Source organism: Sapajus apella, unplaced genomic scaffold (assembly GCF_009761245.1).
Source record: "Sapajus apella isolate SASKATOON/1434 unplaced genomic scaffold, GSC_monkey_1.0 scaffold31, whole genome shotgun sequence".
Lineage (NCBI taxonomy): Eukaryota > Metazoa > Chordata > Mammalia > Primates > Cebidae > Sapajus > Sapajus apella.
Window position 1 is genome coordinate 5,836,200 of NW_022436971.1, and position 20,806 is coordinate 5,857,005.

Here is a 20,806-nt window from a genome sequence, read left to right on the forward strand (position 1 = left end):
TATATATATATATATATATAAAATTGCATTTTAGGTTCGGGTTCATGTAAAGAACATGTAAGATTGTTGCATAGGTACATGCATGGCAATGTGGTTTGCTGCCTCCATCTCTATCAACTATATCTGACATTTCTCCCCATGTAATCCCTCCCCAACTTCCTTACCCCCCACTCTCCTTCCCCTACTCCCCCCTCACAGACTTCAGTGTGTGATGCTCCCCTCCCTGTGTCCATATATTCTCATTCAACATCCACCTAAGAGTGAGAACATGCGGTGTTTGATTTTCTGTTCTGGGTCAGTTTACTGAGAATGATGGTTTCCAGGTTCATCCATGTTCCTACAAAGGACACGAAGTCATTGTTCTTTTACAGCTGCGTAGTATTCCATGGTGTATATGTGCCACATTTTCCTTGTCCAGTCTATTGTTGACAGGCATTTGGGTTGGTTCCAGGTCTTTGCTATTGTAAACAGTGCTGCAATGAACATACGTGTGCATGTGTCCTTATAATAGAATGATTTATAATCCTTTGGATAAATACCCAGTAAAGGGATTGCTGGGTCAAATGGAATTTCTATTTCTAGGTCCTTGAGGAATTGCCACACTGCCTTCCACAATGGTTGAACTAATTTACATTCCCACCAACAGTGTAAAAGTGTTTCTATTTCTCTCCAGCATCTGTTATCTCCAGATTTTTTTAATGATCGCCATTCTAACTGGCATGAGATGGTATCTCAATGTAGTTTTGATTTGCATTTCTCTAATGACCAGTGATGATGAGCATTTTTTCATATGTTTCTTGGCCTCATATATGTCTTCTTTTGAAAAGTGTCTGTTCATATCTTTTGCCCACTTTTGAATGGGTTTGTTTTTTTCTTGTAAATCTGTTTAGTTCTTTGTAGATTCTGGATATCCTTTGTCAGATGCGTAGCTTGCAAAAATTTTTTCCCATTCTGTTGGTTGCCGGTTCACTCTAATGATTGTTTCTTTTGCTGTGCAGAAGCTCTGGAGTTTAATTAGATCCCATGTTTCTATTTTGGCTTTTGTTGTCAAAGCTTTTGGTGTTTTAGTCATGAAGTCCTTGCCTTTGCCTATGTCCTGAATGGTTTTGCCTAGGTTTTCTTCTAGGGTTTTTATGGTGTTAGGTCTTATGTTTAAGCCTTTAATCGGTCTGGAGTTAATTTTAGTGTAAGGTGTCAGGAAGGGGTCCAGTTTCTGCTTTCTACACATGGCTAGCCAATTTTCCGAACATCATTTATTAAACAGGGAATCCTTTCCCCATTGCTTATTTTTGTGAGGTTTGTCAAAGATCAGATGGCTATAGATGTGTGGCGTTGCCTTCGAGGCCTCTGTTCTGTTCCCTTGGTCTATATCTCTGTTTTGGTACCAGTACCATGCTATTTTGATTACTGTAGCCCTGTAGTATAGTTTGAAGTCAGGTAGCGTGATATCTCCATCTTTGTTCATTTTGCTTAGAATTGACTTGACTATACGGACTCTCTTTTGGTTCCATATGAAGTTTAAGGTGTTTTTTTCCAGTTCTGTGAAGAAGGTCATTGGTAGCTTAATGGGGATAGCATTGAATCTATAAATTACTTTGGGCAGTATGGCTATTTTCATGATACTGATTCTTCCTAACCATGAGCATGGAATGGTTCTCCATCTGTTTGTGTCCTCTCTTATTTCATTGAGCAGTGGCTTGTAGTTCTCCTTGAAGAGGTCCTTTACATCCTTTGTTAGTTGTATTCCTAGGTAGTTTATTTCCTTTGTAGCAATTGTGAATGGCAGTTCGTTCTTGATTTGGCTCTCTTTAAGTCTGTTATTGGTGTATAGGAATGCTTGTGATTTTCGCACATTGATTTTGTATCCTGAGAGTTGCTGAAGTTGCTTATCAGTTTAAGGAGATTTTGGGCTGAAATGATAGGGCCTTCTAAATATACAATCATGTCGTCTGCAAATAGAGACAATTTGACTTTCTCCTTTCCTAATTGAATATGCTTTATTTCTTTTTCTTGCCTGATTGCTCTGGCTAGAACTTCCAGTGCTATATTGAATAGGAGTGGTGAGAGAGGGCATCCTTGTCTAGTGCCAGATTTCAAAGGGAATGCTTCCAGTTTTTGCCCATTCAGTATGATATTGGCTGGTTTGTCATAAATAGCTTTTATTATTTTGAGATATGTTCTGTCGATACCTAGCTTATTGAGGGTTTTTAGCATAAAGGGCTGTTGAATTTTTTTGAAGGCCTTCTCTGCATCTGTTGAGATAATCATGTGGTTTTTGTGTTTGGTTCTGTTTATATGGTGAATTACGTTTATAGACTTGCATATGTTGAACCAGCCTTGCATCCCCAGGATTAAGCCTACTTGATCGTGATGGATAAGCTTTTTGATGTGCTGTTACAATCGGTTTGCCAGTATTTTATTGAAGATTTTTGCATCTATGTTCATCATCGATATTGGCCTGAAGTTTTCTTTTCTTGTTGAGTCTCTGCTGGGTTCTGGTATCAGGATGATATTGGTCTCATAAAATGATTTGGGGAGGATTCCTTCTTTTTGGATTGTTTGGAATAGTTTCAGAAGGAGTGGTACCAGCTCCTCTTTGTATGTCTGATAGAATTCAGCTGTGAACCCATATGGACCTGGGCTTTTTTGGTTGGTAAGCCATTGATTGCCGCCTCAACTTCAGCCCTTGTTATTGGTCTATTCAGGGTTTCAACTTCTTCCTGGTTTAGGCTTGGGAGGGTGCAAGTGCCCAGGAATTTATCCATTTCTTTTAGGTTTACTGGTTTATGTGCATAGAATTGTTTGTGGTAACCTGATGGTGGTTTATATTTCTGTGGAATCTGTGGTGATATCCCCTTTATTGTTTTTTATTGCATCTATTGGATTATTCCCTCTTTTCTTTTTATTAATCTGGCTAGTGGTCTATTTTGTTGATCTTTTAAAAAAAAACCAGCTCCTGGATTTATTGATTTTTTGAAGGATTTTTTGTGTCTCTATGTCCTTCAGTTCTGTTCTGATCTTAATTATTTCTTGTCTTCAGTAGCTTTTGAGTTTTTTTTTTTGATCTTGCTTCTCTAGCTCTTTCAATTTTGATGATAGGGTGTTGATTTTAGATCTTCCCTTGCTTCTCATGTGGGCATTTATTGCTATAAATTTTCCTCTAGACACTGCTTTAAATGTGTCCCAGAGATTATGGTAAGTTGTGTCTTTGTTCTCGTTGGTTTCGAAGAACATTTTTATTTCTGCCTTCATTTCTTTGTTTATCCAGTCAACATTCAAGAGCCAGTTGTTCAGTTTCCATGAAGTTTTGTGGTTCTGAGTTAGTTTCTGAATTCTGAGTTCTAATTTGATTGCACTGTGGTCTGAGAGACTGTTTGTTATGATTTCTGTTCTTTTGCATTTGCTGAGATGATTTACTTCCAATTATGTGGTCAATTTTAGAGTAGGTATGATGTGATGCTGAGAAGAATGTATATTCTGTGGTTTTGGGGTGGAGAGTTCTGTAAATGTCTATTAGGTTTGCTTGGTCCAGGTCTGAGTTCAAGTCCTGGATATCCTTGTTAATTTTCTATCTCGTTGATCTGTCTAATACTGACAGTGGAGTGTTAAACTCTCCCACTGTTATTGTGTGAGAGTCTAAGTCTCTTTGTAGGTCATTAAGAACTTGCTTTACATATCTGGGTGCTCCTGTATTGGGCGCATATACATTTAAAATCATTAGCTCTTCTTGTTGCGTTGATCCTTTTCCCGTTATGTAATGCCCTTCTTTGTCTCTTTTGATCTTTGTTGCTTTAAAGTCTATTTTATCAGAGACTAGGATTGCAACTCCTGCTTTTTTTTTTGCTCTCCATTTGCTTGGTAGATCTTCCTCCATCCCTTTATTTTGAGCCTATGTGTATCCTTGCATGTGAGATGGGTTTCCTGGATACAGCACACCAATGGGTTTTGACTTTTTATCCAATTTGGCAGTCTGTGTCTTTTGATTGGGGCATTTAGCCCATTTACATTTAAGGTTAATATTGTTATGTGTGAATTTGATCCTGCCATTTTGATGCTAGCTGGTTGTTCTGCCCATTAGTTGATGCAATTTCTTCATTGTGTCAATGCTCTTTACCATTTGGTACATTTTTGGAGTGGCTGGTACTGGTTGTTCCTTTCTATGTTTAGTGTTTTCTTCAGGAGCTCTTGTAAAGCAGAACTGGTGGTTATGAAATCTCTGAGCAATTGCTTGTTCATAAAGGATTTTATTTCTCCTTCACTTATGAAACTTAGTTTGGCTGGATATGAAATTCTAGGTTGAAAGTTCTTTTCTTTAAGGATATTGAATATTGGCCCCCACTCTCTTCTGGCTTGTAGGGTTTCTGCTGAGAGATCCATGGTGAGTCTGATGGGCTTCCCTTTGTGGGTAACTCGACCTTTGTCTCGGGCTGCCCTTAGCATTTTTTCCTTCATTTAAACCCTGGTGAATCTGACAATTATTTGCCTTGGGGTTGCTCTTCTTGAGGAATATCTTTGTGGTGTTCTCTGTATTTCCTGGACTTGAATGTTGGCCTGCCTTGCTAGGTTGGGGAAGTTTTCCTGGATAATATCCTGAAGAGTGTTTTCCAGCTTGGATTGGTTCTCTCCATCACATTCAGGTACACCTATCAAACGTAGATTAGGTCTTTTCACATAATCTCATATTTCTTGGAGGCTTTGTTCATTTCTTTTTACTCTTTTTTTCTCAAACCTTGCCTTCTTGTTTTATTTCATTGAGTTGATCTTCAATCTCTGATATCCTTTCTTCTGCTTTGTCAATTTGGCTGCTGAAACTTGTGTATGCTTAGTGAAGTTCTCATGTTGTGTTTTTTAACTCCATCAATTCATTTATACTCCTCTCTAAGCTGTTTATTCTTTTTTTTTTTTTTTTTTTTTTAAGATGGAGTTTCACTCTTGTTACCCAGGCTGGAGTGCAATGGCGTGATCTCGGCTCACCGCAACCTCCGCCTCCCAGGTTCAGGCAATTCTCCTGCCTCAGCCTCCTGAGTAGCTGGGATTACAGGCACGTGCCACCATGCCCAGCTAATTTTTTGTAGTTTTAGTAGAGATGGGGTTTCACCATGTTGACCAGGATGGTCTCGATCTCTTGACCTCGTGATCCACCCGCCTTGGCCTCCCAAAGTGCTGGGATTACAAGCTTGAGCCACTGCGCCCGGCCAAGCTGTTTATTCTTGTTAGCATTTCATTGAACCTTTTATGAAGGTTCTTAGTTTCTTTGCATTGGGTTAGAACATGATCTTTAACTCAGAGAAGTTTGTTATAATCCACCTTCTGAAGCCTGTTTCTGTCAATTTATCAGACTCATTCTCCATCCAGCCTTGTTCCCTTGCTGGTGAGCTGTTGTGATCTCTTGGAGGAGTGGAGGCATTCTGGTGTTGGGTATTTTTATCCTTTTTGCAATGGTTTCTTCCTATCTTTGTGGATTTATCTACCTGTGGTCTTTGTAGTTGGTGACTTTCAGATGGGGCCTCTGAGTAGACGTCCTTTTTGTTGCTGATGAAGTTATTTATTTCTGTTTCTTAGTTTTCCTTCTAACAGTCAGGACCCCCTGCTGTAGGACTGCTGGAGGTCCACTCCAGACTCTCTTTGCCTGGGGATCACCTGCAGCAGCTGCAGAACAGTAAGGGTTGCTGCCAGTTTCTTCTTCTGTTATCTTTGTCCCAGAAGGATACCCACCAGATGTCGGCCTGAGCTCTCCTTTATGAGGTTTCTCTTTGCTTATACTGGGGTCGGGGAGCTGCTTGAGGAGACAGTCTGTCCTTTATAGGAGCTCAAGTGCTGAGCTGTGAGCTCCATTGTTCTGTTCAGAGCGGCTGGGCAGGTAGGTTTAAGTCTGCTGCAGTGAAGCTCATAACCACCTTTTATTCCCAGGTGCTCTGTCCTGGGAAGGTGGGGCTTGCTTTATAAGTTCCTATCATTCTGCTGCCTTTTTTCAGAGATGCCCTGCCTAGTGAGGAGGTAGCCTAGTCACAGTCAGTCTGCCAGCAGAGGTGTTGATGAGCTGCAGTGGGCTCTGCCCAGCTGCTGTGTGAACTTCCTTGCATTTCGTTTATAGGAGTATAGTTAGAACTGCCTTGGTAATGGCAGTCTGCCTCAGTAATGGCAGACTGTCTCTGTAATGGCAGACTGCCTCGGTAATGGCAGACGGCCTCAGTAATGGCAGATTGCCTCAGTAATGATGGTCTGCCTCGGTAATGGTGGACTGCCTTGGTAGTGGTGGACTGACTCAGTAATGACAGATGCCCTTCCCCCTGCAGAGCTGGATCATCCTGGGACCAGCTGTGCTTGCTGTGAAACTCTCAATCCAGAGCATTTCAGATTTTAGGTCTTTGCAGGGGTGGGACCAGCTGAGCCAGATCACCTGGCTCCCTGTTTCAGTCCTCTTTTTTTCAGTTGAATGGGCGACTCTGTCTCCCAGGCGTTCCAGTCACCAGTTGAAACGGTGCCCAGATTTGTGTGAGTTATTGTGTGGAGACCCGCTGTGCAGGCTGAAACAGCCACGCTGGAGACTCGTGGTGCTTTTCCGCCTGGGAATCTCTTGGTTTGTGGGCAGTAAAAATTCTTTTGGAAATGTGGTGATCACTCACCCTCTGCATTTTCACTGGGAACTGCAATCCAGAGCTGTACCTATTTGGCCATCTTGGATCCTCCCCAGCTGCCTTTCTTTTTAATGGCTGCAGAGTATTCCACTCATACCTATGATGGTTATTTTTGTGTCATCTTGGCTGGGCCACAAGATGCCTAGCTACTTAGTCAGACATCACTCTTGATGTTTCTGTGAAGATGCTTTTGAATGAGATTTACATTTAAATCAGTGAACTTTGAGTAAGCAGATCACCTTCCACACATAAATGGGCCTCATCCAATTACTTGAAGGTCTCAGTAGAACAAAAATTGACCTTCCCCAATCAAGAGGGAATTCTACCACAGACTACTTTCAGACTTGAACTACAATATCAGCTCTTTCATGGATCTCCAGGTTCATTGCCTTTAAAGTCAACTGCAACTCTTTCCTGAGTCTCTCGCCCACTGGCTTCCCCCATCAGATTTTTGGCCTGGCAAACTTCCATAATCATATGAGTCAATCCCTTAAAATAAATTTCTTTAAAATACATAGTACACACACACACACACACACACACACACACACACACACACACTTCCTATGGGTCTGTTTCTCTGGAAATCCCTAATAGTCTATCTGACATAGTCCATTAATGGACACAGGTTTTTTTCATTTTTCTGCCATTACAAATAACACGGCAATGAATATATATGTCATCATGCACACGCCAAGCTCATACTTTAACCACTGTGGTATTCTGCTTGAGTACAAAGGAATTTAGAAGATCTTCTCCTCAAGCAATAGCCAGGCTAGCTTGGGTAGCCTGGTCTTGCTACAATTCTTAGTGTCATTAGTCATAAGGAAAGTACAAATTGCAATCAAAAGAAACTATCCTTATGTATTAGTCCATTCTCACAGTGCTATACAGAAATGCCTGAGATTAAGTAATTTATAATGAAACTATCTTTAATTGGCTGACAATTTTGTAGGCCTTATGGGAAGTATAGCAGCATCTCCTTCTTCAGAGGCCTCAGGAAACTTACAATCATGGCGGAAGGTGAAAGGGAAGCAGGCATGTCTTACATGGCTGGAGCAGGAGGAAGCATGGGGAGGTGCTACACACTTTTAAACAAACAGACCTCATGAGAACTCTATCACAAGACAGCACCAAGGGGATGGTGCTAAATCATTAGAAACCAGCCCCATGATCCAATCCCTTCCTACTAGGCCCCACTTCCAACTCGACAATTCAACATGAGTTTTCAGCAGGGACATAGATCCAAACCATATCACCTTATATGTATCTACTAGAATGGTTAAAATTATAAAGACTGGCCATATTAAGTGTTGGTTAAGATAAGGAGCAACTGGAACTCATCCTGTTGGTGAGAGTATAAAATGGTGCAACTACTTTGTGAAACAGCTGATTTCTTAAAGCAATCAAAATACATCTATGAGATGACTCTGACATTCCACTCCTAGGTATTTTCCCAAGAGAAATGAAAGCATATGTCCACACAAAGACATGCACACAAACGTTCATAGCAGCTTTATGTGTAGTAACCAAAAACTGGAAACAACCAAATGACCATCAACTGGTAAATAAACAAGCTGCTCTGTATCATACAATGGAATTTTACACAGCAATAAAAAGGAAAGAACTACCGATTCCTGCAGCAAAAAAAATGAGTCTCACAATAATTATGCAGAATGAAAGAAACCAGATAAAACACTGCATGGTTCCACTTAAATAAAATTATAGAAAATGCAAATTAATCTGTAGTAACAAAGAACAAATCAACGCTTGCCTGGGAACTGAGAGCCAGGAAAGTTTTGGAGGTGAGGATATGTTCATTATATTGATTGTGATGACCATTTCTCATATGTTGAAACTCATTAGATTATATACTTTCAATATATGCAGTTTACCGTACTTCAATTATACATTGAAAAACTACAAAACTTTTATTTTGAATGTTAAAAGGTGAATAATAATGTTTTTGTTGGTTTGGTAGCTATTTTTGAACAATTCTTATTTCCTCCATGTAAATGAATGCCTTAGGCAGACTGGAGAGAATGTAAGATACTCAGAAAAGCAAAAGAGAAAAGCACACTGATATTTTTCCAAAGCATCACCCCAGTTGCAAATTTAAATTGTGAATGTACCCCTGACTCCCACACTGCCCTTCAGTTTCATGGCCCACCACACCCCAAGGCCAGCCGAGCTGCATCACGCTGAACTAGCAGTTTCGCAGACACACCAGGCTGTGGTTACCATGACGGGTAGAGCAGGCAAAGCTAGGACCTGCTGCAAAGTCTCCAGAGAAGGAGCTCACTCGGCAAGAGGCCTGAGGATGTCCAAGGGGTCCATGCTCTTCCCTGCTCTGAACTGAGTGCTTCTTGCCTGGCCTTAAGCTGTGGAGGAGAAAGATGAGTCAGTACCACAGTGCTCGACAAGATGCCATCAAAGAGGCTGGGCACTCCTTACCACTTGGCAGTCTGAGCAGATGTCCACCTTCCAGGCCCAGACAGGCCCTTGTCAGCTGCCCACGTCCAGGGTTGGGTGCTGGGGTGAGCAACAGAAAGCTGCTTTAGGAAGCTCTTACTGTCAGCACAGGTCAGAGGCCAGAAGAAAATGGATGCGCCAAGGGAAGGGAGGAAGGCTACCTGCTGCAGGCCAGGGCTGAGCCGGTTCCCCAACACCAGCTGGCCCGGCCCTCTTTCATGGCTGCATGCCAGAGAGGCCAGGATTTCCTCCAGATTCTCATGCTCTCTGTAATTCAGCAAGCCCCAAACTCAGTGGCCTGGGATTGTCCGGAAGCAGAAGACTCAGGCAAACTTTGATGTCTTCTATGTAGTTTTCACTGACATCCATTGTTCTTGGTATCTAGGACTCCCTCCTTCCCCAGCCGGCCCACACCTAGTCCCCAACCCCTGGCAGAACGGTCTGCTGGGCTTGTTATGCTTCTCTTAGACTTCAGAGGACCATATTCTTCATTTATGAGCTAAACACCAGAGGTTAACATACCCTGCCCATCACCTGTGCACCCAGCAGGGACAAATTGCAATGGAAACTGCATTATTTATTATGTTTAAAAATTATAGTCCAGGTGTTTGGCAAATCTGTATTCTTAGGATGAAGACAGAGATGCTTAAAAGCTGAGATCTTGAAATAAAAAAGGCCAAGTACTATGGGTTCTTTGATTTCACTTGCTGAGATCCCCTTTTCAGCCCAGGACTCCGCCCACTCTCCTATTTTGCAGGGTTGCTGTTGCTCACACACACTGGATCTTTAAGCTCCCTGGAGACTCACACACTTGGTTAAGCTTGGCCATTTGTCTTGATTTTATATATTCAGCAGTAGCTCTTAAATTGAATGGTGAGGGTAGTGGGATTTTTCACTCTCAGTAATACATATTTAGAAGACCGTACCAAAAACTCAGTGTACAAAGAATCCCAAGGTCAAGCACTTATGAGGTATTAAAAACCCACCAAAGGCAAAAGATCTCAGAACCCTCATTTGATCTTGCCGTGAATGTGGCAGGGATAGTAGGGGCAAATGTATTCTGCCCAGTTAGGAAATGTTTGAGACATATGGTCAAGATCATGACGGCCTGGACTAGAGAAGTAGGAGGATGTGTTTCATATTTTTCAGAAATAATATGGCGCCTAGGGGTCAGACCAGAGGTGTGCCTTGCCCACTATGTCTAATCGAACAGTATATTAGTCAGGGTTCAACCAGAGGAACAGAACCAGTAGGAGGTATGCACTAAGAGATTCTTGCAAGGAATTGGCTTTCACAGTTGTGGGGGCTGGCTATGCAAGTCTGAAATCCAAACAAATCCTTGGTTGTGCTTGGCTATTTGTCTTGGTTTTAGATGTTCAGCAGTAGCTATTAAATTGAATGGTGAGGGTGGGTGTAACAGGCTGAAGCTGCTATTACAGGTACAGTTTCTTCTGCAGGGAAGAAGAAATTCTATGCCCCAGATAATCTAGAATAATCCATTTTACTTAAATCAACTGATTATAGACTTTAATCATGTCTACAAAATACCTTCACAGCAACACTTAGATTAGTGTTTAATTGAATAAATGGAGACTGCTACTCAATCAGGGTGATACTTTAAAAAGCCATCACAACAGATTCTACCTGTGGGCCTCTGCCTAAACCATTTCCAAGGGTCCTCTTGAGAAATCTGGTGGATCAGTAGGTGAGGCAGCACCTGGGGCACCTGAGAGGTAAGTCCCTCACAATGAAGGGGTGAAGATAAGTCCCCTATGATGAAGGGGTGAAGGGAGGGCCCCCAGCCCAGATCATCAGGCACCACCTGGCTGTACACCTTTACACCATGGAATTTCAGGAAGCCCAGAGCCCAAGAGCTGGGTGAACCTGTAGACACTCCTAGTCAAACCCTCGCATTGTCCATTGGAAACCTATGGCCTGGATCAAAGAAATAGCCAAGACCAACTAGAAAAAGAATTTTGGTCTCCCATCTGCAAGACTGGGGAAAAAAATTAGAACACTAAGCGGATGAGGAAGGAAAGAAAACAGCCTAATTGAGGATATTTGCAAACCTCAGACCTGGAAGTGAGCCTGGGGCTTCCCTATTCTACCCCTGCATTGCACAGATGGGGAGACTGAAGCCCTAAGGGGCGGAAGGACTGCCTCAAGCTCACTCTGTGAGTTGAGGGTAGAACTGGAACTGAACTCAGGCCCACGCCTCCTAGGAAAGTGCTCCACGCCCTCTGCCTGCCCAGCCCTCCTGCCCTCCTAACAAGCTAGAGACAGTAAAATCTGCCTTTCTCAACCCCAGGCATTTTGAGTTCGTGTCTTCTCCACAAAGTATTCTTGGAATCAAATAATCAATTCATTAATCTGGATGATTGGTTTAGGAACTAGAGGGCTTGGAGATTGTGCCGTAAGAACAATTCCAAGCTCAGTTTCTATGCTGAAAAACCTAACTACCTCTGACCTGTGTCCAAAGGTGACACCTCAGCCTCAGCCAGGAAAAAGCTGGAGGCTCTGTACGGGCCTCCCCCATCCCGCCCTCCTCAGTTCTTACCCTCAGAGGCACATATGACTCAGGACAGGTGTCCTGTGGGTGGTAGGGCAGGGACATTCTCCTCTTGTTCCTCTCCTGTATTTTACAAATGGCAACAGGAGCACAGAGAAATAATCTGTTTATGGCCATCCCATAAGCTAATGACTAAAAATCCTAGTCCTCTGTATTAGTTTGTCTTCACGTTGCTGATAAAGACATACCCAAGACTGGGCAATTTACAAAAGAAAGAGGTTTAATCAACTTACAGTTCCACCTGGCAGGGGAGGCCTCACAGTCGTGGCGGAAGGTAAAAGGCAGTCTCACGTGGCAGCAGACAAGAGAAGTGAGCATGTGCAGGGAAACCCCCCTTTATAAAACCATCAGATCTCATGAGACTTACTATCACAAGAACAGCGTGGAAAAGACCCACCCCTGTGATTCAATTACCTCCCACCTCAGTGAAGTATCATCTAGCTATGCCAGTTTCCGTGCACAAGCTCTCTTCTCTTGTCTGCTGCCACGTGAGACTGCCTTTTACCTTCCGCCACGACTGTGAGGCCTCCCCAGCCAGGTGGAACTGTAAGTTGATTAAACCTCTTTCTTTTGTAAATTGCCCAGTCTTGGGTATGTCTTTATCAGCAGCATGAAAACAAACTAATACAGAGGACTAGGTCTAATACAGAAGACTAGGATTTTTAGTCATTCCCTCCCACAACATATGGGAATTCAAGATGAGATTTGGATGGGGTCACAGCCAAACCATATCATCCTCTATTTCTGCTTCTCATTTCAATGTTTTTCTTTTTCTTCTTTCTTTCTTTCTTTCTTTTTTTTTTTTGTAATATTCATTTTCAGTTGATTCTGGCAGGGCAGCCCAGCACTTAGAAAATGCTTCCCTGAAAGTGTTCAAAGTGTTCTTACTGAGTGTTAGTGGCCAGATGGAAGGCAGGCAGGCTTGGGAGGCTCAGTGAAGTATCATCTAGCTATGCCAAAACTTACGTTAGAGGAGAAGTATTTAAGTATGGGTTTGAGGCCTCATGCTTCAAAAAAATCACACGGAGAAACATCGTGGGCCTGTGGGAGAACTTTGAGCCTTGGCCAGCTGCGAAGCTGCATAAACAGTGGTGATGACTGTGATTAATCCAAACCCCGCTCCGGGATCTGCAGAGTGTGTCGGTTCTGCTTGTGGCTCGTGAAATCCCCGCTCATTACTGAATCCTTTTAGGGAGAAAGAAACTGACACCAGAAACAGAGGCAGAAAGCCGCCCTAGTCACATCACGCCTCTGCCGGGAGACACCCTGCATCATAAAAGGTCACATTTCTAAATGGCTAATGCTAACCCCAGATGCCAAAGCTGGGCAGAAGCAGATTTGCAGAGCTCTCTAGAATACATGTTCTCGTGAGCTTAAACGGTCCAGTTTTCTGCAGTTCAGGGCACATGACTCCATTTCTGGATTCCCTATCCATCAGCAAATATTGATCAAGCTTGGCTAGTGTTAGGTGGTTTGGGAGATAAAAAAGATTTAGAGACATGTCCCATCCCTCCAGGAGTGCGGTCTAGCCAAGGTAGTATGACAAACTTATACCAGATACTGAACAAAACCAGCCAGGGTATGCTCTTGCCCAGCAGCAGGCGTGGACTGTTTGCTTGCACAGGGAATGTGAATGGTGCATTGCCCAGCCCTCTGGAGTTGTGCACCACCAAGGCCAAGGCTGGGGAGCTCAGAGGAAGAGCAGATCCCAGTGGGCTGGGCTGGGCAGGGCAGGGAAGGTGGCTGCTTTGTGCCTGTATCCCTCCTCTTCCTTTCTCAGGTGGCAGTCATGGGCTGAGTTTTCTAGCCAATAGCAGAGAGCATCAGACCCAGGGACAGGCTTGGTGAAGGGCTGGATAAAGGAGCATCACAGGGGAGGCCCACTGACCTGGCCATGCTTCCTGTTCACGCCACGTTCCATAGGCTATTCCATAGCATCGCTGCACCTCAGCCAGCCAGTCTTCAGGTCTCTGTCCCCTGCACCCCTTGGATGGGGCCCGTTGCAGGTTGACTGGGCTAGCTCTTTGCTCTGCTTGTTGATGCCACTTGTCATTTTCCATTGTTCCAATCAATCCTGTGATGTGGAGGGCAAAAGGAAGGTGCCAGCCTTCCCAAGTGCCTCCCCTGATGCCTTTCCAGAGGAAACTATGGGAAATAAAGGTCTGTTGTTTATTAGTCACCGGGTCTATTGTATTCCGCTATAGAAACCCACATGGACGAAAACGTTAGTCCAGCTTCCCTGGATGGTTTCCCGGAGTCCATGTCCAACCTCATGAAGTGGTGCTGGCTGTCACAGCTCAGAGGAATCTGACTTCACTTTCCCTATGCAAGTTTTGTCTCACTGAGCTTTTATAAAGTTACATTTACTTCTCGGATTAACTTAGAAACAGCCAAATTACACACATTTCTTGGAGTCTAAAACTTTGTTTTAGTTTGCCCTTCTTTTCAGGAAATTCTAGAATCCAATGCTAATAAATACTTTGATTAAAATATACTCCTTTTAATGAGATCATGTCCTTTGCAGGGACATGGATGAAGCTGGAAGCCGTTGTCCTCAGCAAATTAACACAAGAACAGAAAACCAAACACCACATGTTCTCACTTAAAGTGGGAGCTGAGCAATGAGACCACATGGACACAGGGAGGAAACAACACACACTGGGGCCTCTTGGGGGGAGGGGGCGCGTGGAGGGAGGGAGAGTATCAGGAAGAAGAGCTAACAGATGATCGTCTTAATACCTAGGTGATGGGTTGATCTGTGCAGCAAGCCACCATGGCACACACTGACTCATGTAACAAACCTGCTCATCCTGCACATGTACCCAGGAGCTTAAAAGTTGAAGAAAAAAACTATACTCCTTTATACTCCTTTTAAGCTTCCAAATGTTTTATGTTGGTTGGGTGTGGTGACTCATGCCTGTAATCCCAACACTTTGGGAGGCCAAGGTGGGAGGATTGCTTGAGCCCTAGCTCGAGACCAGGCAAGAACCCATGTCTATGGAAAACAGAAAAATTCAGCTGGTCATGCTGGGATGCACCTGTAGTCTCAGCTACTTGGGAGGCTGAAGAGGGAGGATCACTTGAGGCTGAGAGATTGAGTCTGCAGTGAGCAATGCTCCCGCCACTGCTCTCCAGCCTAGGCAATGGAGCAAGACTCCATCTAGAAAAGAAGAGAGAGGGAGAGATAGAAAGAAAAAGAAAAAAAAGAAAGAAGATTTAGGTTTTTACATTTTTTCTTAGGTAATGCATTTACATGGCTCAACAATCATAACAGAGTAAAAGGTTGTCTGTGGAAAGTTTCCTTCCCACCCTTGACTCTCAGATGCCCTGCCTCCTATGTTCCATCTCCTTCCAGGTAACTGGCTGTTTTTTATGTTCTTTCCAGACTATATTTATGCAAATGTTATGGTTAATACTGAGTGTCAAATTGATGGGACTGAAGGATGCAAAGTATTGATCCTGGGTGTGTCTGTGAGGGTGTTGCCAAAGGACATTAGCATTTGAGTCAGTGGACTGGGAAAGGCAGACCCACCCTCAATCTGAGTAGGCACCATCTAATCAGCTGCCAGAATGGCCAGAATAAAAGCAGGCAGAAGCAAGTGAAAAGACTAGACTAGTTTAGTCTTCCAGCCTACATCTTTCTCCCATGCTGGATGCTTCCTGCCCCAGGACGTTAGACTCCAAGTTCTTCAGCTTTGGGACTTGGACTGGCCTCTTTGCTCTTCAGCTTGTAGACAGCCTATTCTGGGAACTTACCTGGTGATCGTGTGAGTCAATACTTCTTAATAATCCCCCCTTTACCATTTATCCTATTAGTTCTGTCCTTCTAGAGAACCCTGACTAATATAGCAAATCTATATAAATATGAATTTATATTTTATTATCTCATTTGCTATTATAAAATGAAATGTATACATCGTTCTGTATCTTTTTAAACAATATCATCTTAGGGATCTTTCTGTTTCTGCTTATACAGACAGCTTCTTCATTCTTTCCATTAAAATGATGTGAAATAATTTATTAAACCAGTCCCTATTGGTGGACATGTGAATTGCCTCCACACTTTTGCTATTAGTAACACTGCTGCAGTGAGTGACAGTGTTCATATATCATCTCACCATCTGACATAGATGCAAGTACATCCATAGGATAAACTCCTGGAATTTGTATTGCTGGGTCCAGAGTTGTGAATACATTTAAAATCGGTTCTATTTTTCAAAATGGCCTTCCATAGAAGTTGTGCCAGTTTGTGATCTCACTAGCCATGTATGTGAGTGATTGTTTTGCACAGCCTTGTCAAGAGCCTGTGTATCAAACTTTTGGAGTTTTGCCACACTGCGAAGTCAAAAATGGTTTGAAATTTAATTTTTATTAGTAATTTTAAATTTTGATGTAATTTTGTTGTACCCAAGCAAGTTGGAAGGGAAGCACCATACTCTGAGTTCCAATTGAGAGTCCTTTATTGCCGGCAACCGAGAGTCAGCTTATGCTCAAAAAATCTCTCAGCCCTGAAGAAGGGGCTTGATTACTTTTTATATCTTGCTTAACATAGGGGAGGGGGAGCCTAGCTGAAGCAGAATTTATAGAAGCAGAACAAGCAAGTTAGATAAGGAGGCTGGTAACTAGGAGGCAGGAGGTTCCCATGATTGTTGATTACTAAGGAGGGTATACACAAGCAGTTCCCATGATTGCTGGTTACCAAGAGGTATATTTGGTACTTGCCATATAATCAATCAAAGGGGTATTCACAATAGCAAGTGGGCTTGCCAAGCAGGATATGGTTATAATGGTTATATGCCTCTCTAGTTCTAAGCACAGCATGACCCAGCACAGTAGCATGACCCAGGTATGCACTCAAGGGAGAAATGGCAGGAGAGGTGAGGCAGGGTTTAAGATGGAGTCTGTCTGGCTCTCAGCAAGATGGAGTCTGTCAGGCTAATACAGGGTAGGTTAGCACAGTTTAAATCTGACAAAATGTGTAAGAATATACAAAGATTTCCTATATATTTTTGATTGAGCTTTAATTGGCATTTTTCTAATTTAGAGTGACATTATGAGGAAAACCAAAGAACCCATTGATGATGTAATCAACAAAACTAGGCACAAAATATTCCTGTGGACCCTGAAACACAAGCAAGTGGGCCTGTCTCTGAGATCAGCAAGACCTGGGCAATATCGGTTACCTTGCAGGGGAAGCAGAGGAAAGTCTAGAGACTGCTCATTGCCCTGCCAGTTGGAGAGCCGGAACTCACCAACAGATACTCACAGGAAGCTCAGCAGGTCACCCCTAGAACAGCAGCCCAAACTGGAAGGAGCTTTGTGAGCTCCGATCTGTGGGCACATGCAGATAAGCATGGTGGGTAAGGTTGGAGAGTGCTGGGGCAACCTAAGCCCTGTGAACTCTCAAACCAACCAACCCCAGATCCCTTCCAAGACAAAGGCCCACACTAAAGAGAATTGCTGGGAATAGAATCCAGGTTGAGCAGAACAGGGACACTAGGGATGAAAGAAACCGAAGATCTAATGGCGGTGGGAACAGAGCCAGCTGAAGGTATCAGGTCATATTTTTCAACACTTGGTGACAATAGAGAAGAGGGAATCCAAAGACATACTGACAAAAATACATATGCAATAATATTCACGTAGCGTTATTTGTAATAGCAAAAATCTGGCAACAAACACACAAAATCCATCAATAAAAGACTGTTTGAATCAACTATGGTGCATTCATACAAGGGACTACTATGCAGCAATACAAAGGAACGAGCATATTTACTACTGTGGGGTGATCTCTGGAAGATATCATTAAAGAAAGCAAGGTGGATAAAATCTGAGTATGCAACATTTATATGCAACTATTTATCTCAGAAACAGGAGTAATATGAACATAAGAACACAAATGCTTCGAGTTCTTTTTTATTTTCTTTTTTGAGACAGGGCTTTGCTTTGTTGCCCAGGCTAGAGTGCACCAGCATGATCATGGCTCATTGCATCCTTGACCTCCTGGGCTCAGCGTGTACCCCTATACCCAGTTAATTTATTTTGTTTTCATAGAGATGGAGTCTCGCTATGTTGCCCAGGCTGGTGTCAAACTCCTGGGCTCAAGCAATCCTCCTGCCTTGGCATCAATGCTGGGATTATATGTGTGAACCACTGCACCTGGCTTAAAATTCTTTTTAATTTAAAAAATGTCTATAGGAGAAGGAGAAAACAGTTTAGAGGGGACAGAGATAAAAACCGGATGCCTCCGAATGTGTAGTTGGCCACTGAACAACTCAGGGATAGGGAAACTGCCCCCACAGCTGTCAAAATCTGCATATAACATTTGATTCCCCCAATAAGTAACTACTAAAAATCTACTGTTGACTGGGAGCCTTACTGGTAACATAAGCAGTTGATGAACACAGATTTTGTATATGTATTATATATTGCATTCTTACAATAAAGTAAGCTAGAGAAAACAAAATGTTATTAAGAAAATCATAGGCCGAGGTTGGTAGATTGCCTAAGCTCAGGAGTTTGAGATGAGCCTGGGCAACACGGTGAAACCACTTCCCTCCAAAAAATACACAAATTAGCCGGGTGTGGTGGCATGCGCCAGTAGTTCCAGCTACTTGAGGGCTTGAGGTGAGAAGATTGCTTGAACCTGTGAGTTTGAGACTGCAGTGAGCTGGGATTGCACCACCGCACTCCAGCATGGCTGACAAAGTGAGACCCTATCTCAAAAAAAAAAAAATCATAAAGAGAAAATGTATGTACTATTCATCAAGTGAAAGTGGATCATCATAAAGGTCTTTATCTTTGCCATCTTCATCTTGAGTAGGCTGGGGAGGAAAAAGATGAGGGGTTGGTCTTGCTGTCTCGGGGGTTTGCAGAGGCAGAAGAAAATCTGCATATAAGTGGATTTATGCAGTTCAAACCTGTGTGGTTCAAGGGTTAATTGAATTTTGTTTTATAGATTTGACTTTGGAAACATAGCAAAGTTTTACCTAATTACAAAAAATAAATACATCAAAATGAAATAAGCAGTCCTAAAAAGTTGAAGAAACAGTCAAACAAATGTCACTGTATATCCGGTTGATGACATAACCACACAGAAGAGAATGACTTCAGGTTACTTTAAAATACAGTGATTGAGCTTTGTTGGGGAGGCTGAAGGTAGTCCTTCAAGTTTTGCTGTCCAAAGGCTTTTACTTCTGCTATGGTAGCAAAGATTGATTTGCTCCAATATATCCAGAGTCCTTCCTGGATAGACTGTGTTATGAGTTGAAATGTGTCCTATTGCCCTCAAAGTACTAACCCCTAGTACCTCAGAATGGGACCTAATTTGGAAATAGGATTGTTGAAGATGTAATTATCTAAGTTAAGGTGAGGTCATTAGGATGGGCCCTAATCCAATATGACTAGTGTCTTTATAAAAGGGGTTAATTTGTGTACAGACACACACACACATGGAGAACACCACGTGAAGATGAAGGCAGAGATGCTTCTGCAATTTAAGAAATGCCAAATATTGCCAGCAAAGTACCAGAAGCTACACAAAAGAAAGGAACAGATCTTCCTCGAAGCTTTCAAAAGAAACTAACCCAGCAAATACTTTGATCAGGAACTTCTGGTTGCCAGAACTACGAGACAATACGTATGTTGTTTAATCCATCCAGTTTGTGGTCTTTTGTTATGGTAGCCCTAACAAAACAATTCAGATGGCCCCTCCTTTTAAATCGTGTAGCCAATATCTTTTGCTCCTCTGAAATAAACCAGGTTCTAGGAAGACTTCAGTGCCACCAGGTCTGCTCACCCAAATCCATTGATAAGAAACTACACATTTGCACTACATGGTGAGTCCCTCACTTTAGGAATCTTGTTTACTGATGCTTTCTGATTCTGCTGCTGCATCATAGCTCTTTGCCAGCTTCTCCTATATGGCTTCTGTCTAATCTTAGCTGCTCTTAGCAGTCCCGATTCATATTTTGAAGGCTGTGGATTATACCTGCTCCTAAATTTGCTGAAGATAAGTTTACCATTTTTGTTGGTTTTGTAGCATTTAAAAAAGAAGAAAGATGCTGAATCTATGTTATCGCATTCATACCAGAAGTCCTTAAGGTTAACATTTAATCCCATAAACCTAAGTAGTGAATTCAGCCAAGTGCTTGAAAAGCATTTTTCCCATGGGGATAATTACATAGTACTTTTCATCTTCAAGGTAGTTGGCCAACACTTACTAATTAATTCTTCTAACACCCTGGAGTAATTAAAAATAAAACCACACATTTAATTTGACTAGAAGAGATAATTACCCATATCAGCAGACAAGAAATACTGCAAGAGACTAGAGATGAATAATTAAATTGTGGTAGAAATATTTCAAGGCATGATTGCTTTCTGCTTTCATTACAGTAAGAACATTAAAGCTTGATTAAGAAAGAAATCTTATTTCCCTTTTACAGGTGAAGAAACAGATTCAGACAAGGAGCTTCTTGTTCAGCAAACACTATTTAGCCAATAATCTAAATGGAAGTTAATGAAGAATTGTTTGACTCAGTGCTATGGTCTGAATGTTGTGTCCCTCCCAGATTCAAATTAAAATCCTAACCCCAAGGAGGTGATATTAAGAGGTGGAGTCTTTGGAAGGTGATTATATCATGGAAGCGTCATGAATGGGATTAGTGCCCTTATATAAAAGCCTCCTCACCCCTTCAACTATGTGAGGACGTGGCAAGAAGATGCCATCTGTGAACGGGAAAGTAGGTCCTCATCAAACTCCAAATCTACCGACACCTTGATCTTGGACTTCCCAGTCTCCAGAACCTTGAGAAATAAATTTCTGCTGTTTATAAGATGCTTGGCTTATGGTAATTTGTTATAGCACCCTGAATGGACTAAAACACCTATGATATTAAGAATTTTGAGGCCAGGCATGGTGGCTCATGCCTGTAATCCCAGTCTTGGGAGGCTGAGGTAGGTGGATCAATTGAGCTCAGGAGTTCCAGACCAGCCTGGGCAATATAGTGAGACCTCATCTCTATTTTAATTTTTTTTAATTAAAAGAAAAAAGGATCTGAAAATCCTAAATCTGCTTTTCTCCTCTATTAAAAAAATCTTCAGGTGGCAGCTCTCAGAATCCTAG

General features: G+C 42.4%; 1 long non-coding RNA gene across 1 annotated transcript in view; it reads left to right on the plus strand.

Annotated features, from left to right (window-relative positions):
* LOC116561980 overlaps nt 1-20,560 on the plus strand; it is an 84,809-nt gene extending 64,249 nt beyond the window's left edge. The window contains exon 3 of the long non-coding RNA XR_004273694.1: nt 20,127-20,560. This is a non-coding gene — a long non-coding RNA (uncharacterized LOC116561980). The remainder of the gene's footprint in view (nt 1-20,126) is intronic.
* Nucleotides 20,561-20,806: the final 246 nt, after the last annotated feature.